The sequence below is a fragment of the Culex quinquefasciatus genome, chromosome 2 (assembly GCF_015732765.1).
Source record: "Culex quinquefasciatus strain JHB chromosome 2, VPISU_Cqui_1.0_pri_paternal, whole genome shotgun sequence".
NCBI classification, from domain to species: domain Eukaryota; kingdom Metazoa; phylum Arthropoda; class Insecta; order Diptera; family Culicidae; genus Culex; species Culex quinquefasciatus.
Genome location: NC_051862.1, coordinates 88,266,651 through 88,275,593, shown reverse-complemented (window position 1 = coordinate 88,275,593; position 8,943 = coordinate 88,266,651).

Here is an 8,943-nt window from a genome sequence, read left to right as displayed (position 1 = left end):
AAGAATCTTGGCAGTACCTAGTTTGAGCATTTTCATTTAAAATTAGTTCGGGTTGTAACGTCATAACCTCTACAACCTAAAGCAACTGTTGCCATTCGGTCTGACAAATAGTAACATTGTCAGCATCACCGAGCATCACCAAGCATCATTAGCTAGTTGTTGACGGACATTTCCCACTCTCAAATGACTTCCCCGAGGATGGAAGGCATCGGTTTGCTGCTGATTCAGCCAGCATTAACCTACCACTTTAGATGTGGCGATTTTCTGAGCTACTTTAGCTCTGCTAATCTACCCTGAACTGCCCATTAATCGAATCAGTAGCGAGTTACTACTGTTCTTTGTCTCCACCAGGAAGGTTAGATAGCGGTATTCAATACGGACAGTTTGCCGTTTTTCGCTCATTAAACGCGTGAGAGTTCAACTCAGCGACGTCGCTTTGTTCTATAAGTTGTAAGGATTAGACTCGTACTACTTTGTGGCAAACGGAACCGGGAACTATTCTTAATCATTTCTCTCGGGATTTTTTTTGCTTTCAGCGTGTCAGTACTCGAGTGGAAAAGTCACGTACAAATATAGAGCGTCCAACTATCTATGCCATAACAGGCGAAAGAATTTGACTTCGTTATCTGCGACTAACGAGGACTTGGCAAAGTAGTGCAAAGTGCGCATTAATACGCGGGAAATGTGTCGACGTGAACCTACACCAGCTTAAAAAGTGTGCGGTTGCGTTTGTGTAGAAAAAAAAAAGAAGCAAAACGTCGATCAAAAATAGTTCAAGTGCTTCGGTTAAATTACGTTGTGCTGGCTGTATGTTTGCGTGGGATGTACTAAGGTTCTTCAGTGTGTTGTATATCGAACACTTCGTTCGTTCATTGACGGCAAGTCGTGGACACGTCACGGATTTCTGCTGTTGATGTGAACTCAGTGCATCAATGAAATCGTCGAGCATTGATGAAAGAAAAACAGTGTGGGAAGCTAGTCAATAAGGGTAATTTAGCCGTCCTAAATTGGGCTCGTTGAATTCAGGTGGGTGTGTAACTGAAAGTTTGGCTATTGAGAGAAAATCAAGTTGTCACGATCACACACACAATCACAGGCACAAAAAAAGTATTTACATTAATGCATCTTGATTTTTATCATATATTTTTGAAATTTAGGGCTAAAACAGTGTTGTTGTTATTGTTAATATACTGTTAACATAACTGAAATTATTCATTTTGTGATCTAACAACAACTGCTTTTCTTCAATTCTTATTTATGAATACTATTTTGAAATGTTTCTATAAACTGAACCACATTATATAGAAAATTAGTTTGTATTTTCCCAGGTGCTGAAAAAAATCGAATAAACAACTCATATTTTGAAAATTGCGACGCTTGATTTGGATAAAACTTTATCATTTCCTATGTCAAAAGAAGCTGTTATGCCAAGCTGAAAAAATCTCAGGGGTGTTTTTCTTTAAACTCGAGATATTTTCATTTGAAAAAGTCTAATTTTCAAGGGAAAACCTTATGGGGCCACCCTAACGAATTTCGAAAATTGTCCAAATATATGTTTTTCTATGTAATTTTGCCCGCTGAATCTGAATCTGCCCTCAGAATTTACTCAAAGTGTCGAAAATCGATTTTTGGTCATATTTTGAGTTTAAATGATAATTTTACATGGAAACCTAAAATATGTCTGCAACAACTCTTCTGAAGACACCAAAGCTCCAAAACTTCATCATTTTACGGAAAATCCATTTTCCACTTAATTTTGCGATCTGGACCACTGTGCAATGTACAGAAATAAACTTTTTTTAATACTTATTTCAATAATTTGCCACCGGTTTTTGTGATTAAATTTTTAATTGTGAGCAAAATTTGGTTTAACCCTTGATGATGAAATTTTAAAGGGGAAGAGACAAAAACATGAAATAAAATTTGCATTGGTCTTAACCAATTTTATTTTTTTGTTTTTCTATCTATTTAGGGGACTTAGTCATCAAAAATCTGATACTAGAGTAAACAAATACTAGAATGAAAAAATAAGATATGTTCAATAGTAAATGAAACACAGTTCAAGTTGCCACACCCGAGCATGGGTAAATAACAAAGGAAATTTTGGTATTCCTGGACCCTTTAAAATTTGACTTAAGGATTATGCAAGAGCAAAATATGGTATCATACCAATCTAACATTCCAACGCCCAGGCTCCAAAAAAGTTGGAATGGTATCTTCAACTCAATGGTTCTCGGGCATAACTCAACGAATCAAGATGACTCTTCTTTCTAGTGATTTGTTAGGATGTCTAGATGATTCTAGAACTTTTCAGAATTGAATTTGCGATCAAAAACATCGTTCCAACTTTTTTTTTTGCGTGTAAAAAAAAACGTCAAAAATTCCTCAAAGGCAGTTGTTTTAAAAAAGGTGGAACGATGTTTTTGGTCGCAGAAATTACAGATTTGTTCGAATCAAGTTCTGCAAAATTTTAGAATCATCTAGACATTCTTACAAATCACTGGAAACAAGAATCGTCCCGATTGGTTGAGTAATGCCCGATAACCAGCGAGTTGAAGTTACCGTTCCACCTTTTTTGAGAGGCTTGGGCGTCCGTGTACGTTGGACATGCGTTGGGCGTTCCAGTGTTAAAGTATTGTTTTGATATTGCAAAATTGCAGAATTTGTCAATGGGCGGACACCACATTTTGGTATTCTTTTGGTATTACAGTATTTGTCAAATTCCTCTGAAACTATTAGAAATGTTTTACCAATTTTGAAAAAAATAATTAATTCAGGATACCACATGTATTATTTTGGTATTAAAATGTTTTATCAAAATCCTCTGATTTTCTAAGGGTGCGGGAAGACCTAAAAATAAAATCATGGCATTACCAAGTTTTTGTATTCAATCAATGTTAAAAAATGTAGAAGACCTCAACTTGGTATTGAAACATGGTTTGGCATTGTAGTGCCCTTCCACATACAAGACATTGGTATGATTTCATGGTATTTTACCATCTATTGCTCGGCAACCAAGGGCGCATTTTGGTCCCTGTTGTTTGCCCAAGTAATACCAAAAATTGGTATTCCCGTGTTACCCCTGCTCGGGCTTCAAGTTTGCAATACAGTTTTAGGCTAGGTTTTAGGCATTTAAAGTATTTTTTTAATCTTAAATATTTGAATTTTTTACATATTTTATAAAGACAAAGCACCCAAGTAAAAAACATTTTTTTAAAGCGAGTCTTACTTTTGAAAATCCTTGTTTTTAATCCCTTTTGGAATGTTGATCTAAAAAAAAATTACTGAGAAACCAATAAAAGATAGGCTTCACTTTTTCAGTCTAAATTTCTATTTTCAACTCTCTTAAACCTACCCGAGCTTCTAAAAGGGATTCGACATCAAAAAATTACAATCAATTTTTGATTGCTGAAAGCAGTTCTTACAATTTATGCAAAAAAAATGAGTTAGAAGTTTGACTAGTTTTATGTGAATTTTCCAATTTAAAAGGGGGAAAAAGTGCAAAAAATATATTTCAAGCATAATATTCAATTTTTTCAAAAATGGCATCACAAAATACTTTATGTGTTGTGTCGGAAATTCTCCTGCATTTTTTTTTTCAAACTATAAACTACTACTACTAAAACTACGTACACCAACGAGTAGAGCAACTTTTTGTGAACATTTCTGTTTATTTTCACTTCTATTAAAAGTTATGCTTTTTCTTTTACAAGCATTAAAAAAATATTTCCCAAATGCATTCTAATCAGTCGAGTGCATTGGGTCACGCCCATTTTTCTATTTTCAGCTTAGGCTGGTACAAATATTTTTAAAAGTTTTTGTCCCCCCCCCCCCCCCCCCTTCAAAATTGGCCCGAAAAATCAGGGGACAAAAAAATATTTTACAATAAACTTCAAAATTTCAATGAACATTCAAGTGCAACCAACTGAAATCAAATTAAAATACATTCTCCTGCGTTTAAAATCATTTTTAGCATGTTTGGGTTTATTAAAAATCTTAATATTTTTGAAAATTTTCGATGCAAAATCTTTTTTTCGATACAATTTTTGTTTTTGTCAGATCTTAGATTTTTTGAAACCTAATGATTGCAAAACAACTGAACTAGTGTAAAATGCTTTTTAAAACACTTTTTTCATTTAAATGTGAAGACTATGGCTTGTTATTTAAATTTTTATATTTTTTTTATTTTTTGCCCCCCCCCTTGACCTCGGCCAGGGCCGAGGGACAAAAACTTTTTTAAATATTTGCATCGGCCTTAGTTCTTTTTTTCTTCCAGCGCTCTTTTGGGTCTGCTTAGTGCTGCCAAAATTGATGAAATTATAAGCGAACACACACGAAAAGTAGCAATTATAGAGAAAATTTCCTGGCATCACTGGCTTACTCCAACAGGCGCTGCATGTTGGTGGTGTTGGTGGCCACCCTTTGTTCTTTATTTGCCTTCGCTTGCCTCGGTTTTCTTCAGCCTTCGATTGGAATGGGTAGTCAAAATTGAAACGTCAAAAGACTTAGCGCGTTTGTTTTATGGATGACGCTTGCTAATTATTTACATGTTTCGGAATTATTTTTCCAGTGAGTGACTAAAGAATGTGCAAAAGAATATGTTGCCGGTAATTGGAAGCAATTTTATATCTTAGCGCTTTAAAATCGTTAGCGCAAGTGAAAAGATTTTGATGGCGACTTTCGTTAAGCAGTTCACCTCTCATCTTGCGTGTGGATGTGTGTGCCACCAAAATGGTGAGAAATGGTCTCGCAAAATACAAATTATGATCAAAAGTGCATTAAATTTGATCTTTTGGGCCAGTAAATGGCATAAATTTGCGTGCTAACTCGAGGCGGTGCCGTTGCTGGTAAGTTTATTGCCTAAATAGTATTTTTGGAGCTTTAATCGAGCATCAAACTCTTCATATTACGAAGATAGGTGTTTGATTAGAATGGGTATATTTTCCCTACATCTTAAACGAAATGTACAAAAATGGCAAAAATAAGAAAATCAAAAGAAATGTGACAGCAAATTCAATGGAGCCGTATGGTTCTTCAACCAACCCACTGAAAAACCTCCTCAACCACCTCGCGTCTCCATGGAAACAATCAAGCATTTTCCTGCTCACAAACTCATTTCCAAATTTTTCCATCACTACCTGGAAGTGTGTCCGCATGGCAACACGGATTTCGAAACGCCCCCCAGGTTTAAGGTGACTTCCATCCTAGTGCACGCTGCCAGGCCTCGGCGGTCGTGTAAATTGTTTATTTTATTGCACTTTCCTGCAAATCCAAACAAAACCAGAACTTGCGGTTTAAGTCGGTCTCCGACACTAAGCGCGACGACACGCGCTCGACCCGTTCTACCCAGTGTTACCACATGCTCGTCTGTATCAGAGGGTCCAAAAATCTGTCTTATCTGCACCAAGCATGGCGAATATCTGTACCATTATCTGTACGGTATATTTTTTGTAAAAAACTTTTTTTTAACATGCATTTTGCACAATCTTATGACAACATTATGCAGCTCGAAAGGAACGCAAAACTCCATATAAAAAACACCCAAGAAACGGCCAAGGAAAGAGTTTCTTCGCGTGACGTTCCTTCGCGTGACGTTCCTTCACGCGATGTTTGTTTGCAAAAGTTCTAGTGAAAAAACTTAAATATTCAGAATTTGTTTATTTTATTGCAACTGAAAGTCATAAATGTATCAATAATCTTGTAATCGATACTATAATATTGAAAATTCCGAATTGCCTTTTGATGCCGAATCTCAAAAAGCAGAATCTTGAAATTAAAAGGAAGGATTTTGTATTTTGCATGAAAAGAAGTTAACCAAAGAGAAAATCCATAAACACACAGATTCAAAAATACAAATATTAAAACTAAAAAAATCTAAGATTAAAAAAATAAAAGAAATATATATGCAAAACAAAATTTAAAAATAACAAATTCAAAGCTTTAAAATTCTAATAATTAAAAATTAATAAAATTAAAAAAAAATATAATTTAATAAATCATATATTCAAAATCCTTCAAATTCAAAATTATAATCCATAAAATTTAAAATTCTAAATAAAAATCTAGAATTTCAAATCATACCCAGATTTAAAATTTAAAAAATATCAAAGAATTTAAGAATTCAAGAATTAAAGCATTTATGAATTTAATAATTTAAGAATTTAAGAATTTAAGAATTTAAGAATTTAAGAATTTAAGAATTTAAGAATTTAAGAATTTAAGAATTTAAGAATTTAAGAATTTAAGAATTTAAGAATTTAAGAATTTAAGAATTTAAGAATTTAAGAATTTAAGAATTTAAGAATTTAAGAATTTAAGAATTTAAGAATTTAAGAATTTAAGAATTTAAGAATTTAAGAATTTAAGAATTTAAGAATTTAAGAATTTAAGAATTTAAGAATTTAAAATTTAAGAATTTAAGAATTTAAGAATTTAAGAATTTAAGAATTTAAGAATTTAAGAATTTAAGAATTTAAGAATTTAAGAATTTAAGAATTTAAGAATTTAAGAATTTAAGAATTTAAGAATTTAAGAATTTAAGAATTTAAGAATTTAAGAATTTAAGAATTTAAGAATTTAAGAATGTAAGAATTTAAGAATTTAAGAATTTAAGAATTTAAGAATTTAAGAATTTAAGAATTTAAGAATTTAAGAATTTAAGAATTTAAGAATTTAAGAATTTAAGAATTTAAGAATTTAAGAATTTAAGAATTTAAGAATTTAAGAATTTAAGAATTTAAGAATTTAAGAATTTAAGAATTTAAGAATTTAAGAATTTAAGAATTTAAGAATTTAAGAATTTAAGAATTTAAGAATTTAAGAATTTAAGAATTTAAGAATTTAAGAATTTAAGAATTTAAGAATTTAAGAATTTAAGAATTTAAGAATTTAAGAATTTAAGAATTTAAGAATTTAAGAATTTAAGAATTTAAGAATTTAAGAATTTAAGAATTTAAGAATTTAAGAATTTAAGAATTTAAGAATTTAAGAATTTAAGAATTTAAGAATTTAAGAATTTAAGAATTTAAGAATTTAAGAATTTAAGAATTTAAGAATTTAAGAATTTAAGAATTTAAGAATTTAAGAATTTAAGAATTTAAGAATTTAAGAATTTAAGAATTTAAGAATTTAAGAATTTAAGAATTTAAGAATTTAAGAATTTAAGAATTTAAGAATTTAAGAATTTAAGAATTTAAGAATTTAAGAATTTAAGAATTTAAGAATTTAAGAATTTAAGAATTTAAGAATTTAAGAATTTAAGAATTTAAGAATTTAAGAATTTAAGAATTTAATAATTTAAGAATTTAAGAATTTAAGAATTTAAGAATTTAAGAATTTAAGAATTTAAGAATTTAAGAATTTGAGAATTTAAGAATTTAAGAATTTAAGAATTTAAGAATTTAAGAATTTAAGAATTTAAGAATTGAAGAATTTAAGAATTTAAGAATTTAAGAATTTAAGAATTTAAGAATTTAAGAATTTAAGAATTTAAGAATTTAAGAATTTAAGAATTTAAGAATTTAAGAATTTAAGAATTTAAGAATTTAAGAATTTAAGAATTTAAGAATTTAAGAATTTAAGAATTTAAGAATTTAAGAATTTAAGAATTTAAGAATTTAAGAATTTAAGAATTTAAGAATTTAAGAATTTAAGAATTTAAGAATTTAAGAATTTAAGAATTTAAGAATTTAAGAATTTAAGAATTTAAGAATTTAAGAATTTAAGAATTTAAGAATTTAAGAATTTAAGAATTTAAGAATTTAAGAATTTAAATTTAAGAATTTAAGAATTTAAGAATTTAAGAATTTAAGAATTTAAGAATTTAAGAATTTAAGAATTTAAGAATTTAAGAATTTAAGAATTTAAGAATTTAAGAATTTAAGAATTTAAGAATTTAAGAATTTAAGAATTTAAGAATTTAAGAATTTAAGAATTTAAGAATTTAAGAATTTAAGAATTTAAGAATTTAAGAATTTAAGAATTTAAGAATTTAAGAATTTAAGAATTTAAGAATTTAAGAATTTAAGAATTTAAGAATTTAAGAATTTAAGAATTTAAGAATTTAAGAATTTCAAATTTCAGAATTTCAGAATTTAAGAATTTAAGAATTTAAGAATTTAAGAATTTAAGAATTTAAGAATTTAAGAATTTAAGAATTTAATTTAAGAATTTAAGAATTTAAGAATTTAAGAATTTAAGAATTTAAGAATTTAAGAATTTAAGAATTTAAGAATTTAAGAATTTAAGAATTTAAGAATTTAAGAATTTAAGAATTTAAGAATTTAAGAATTTAAGAATTTAAGAATTTAAGAATTTAAGAATTTAAGAATTTAAGAATTTAAGAATTTAAGAATTTAAGAATTTAAGAATTTAAGAATTTAAGAATTTAAGAATTCAGGAATTTAAGAATTCAGGAATTCAAGAATTTAGGAATTTAAGAATTCAGGAATTTAAGAATTAAATAATTTAAGTTAGACTGTAATCCATATTCATACAGACTGCAGTCCCGATTGACCCAGTTGACGGTACAAAACATGATTTATCGAAAACTTTCAATAAAATTTACTTTGACCAGATTCCATTTATTAAATAGTTTAATGTGACATAATGGCGTTACCTTTCAAGAAATAAATAATAATATTTTGAAAAACGAGGATTAAATTTTTTAATATTCAGGCAACTACAAGGCGGTTGTAAATATTTTTCATATTTAGGGCATGTAAATAGAGGGTGACGATTCTCGAGATTTTCAATTTCCCGGGAATCGAGAGTTGAATTTAGCAATTTCCCGGGAATTCCCGGGACCCGGGACTTTTTTCAACTATGCCAGTAGTGCCAATAATGTATAAAGAAAAGTAATAAATGTGTTTCTTTTCAATGAATTCAATTGCAATTAATTCATACTTATTCAATGAAACGTTATTTAGTAGCCTCATCATTTTC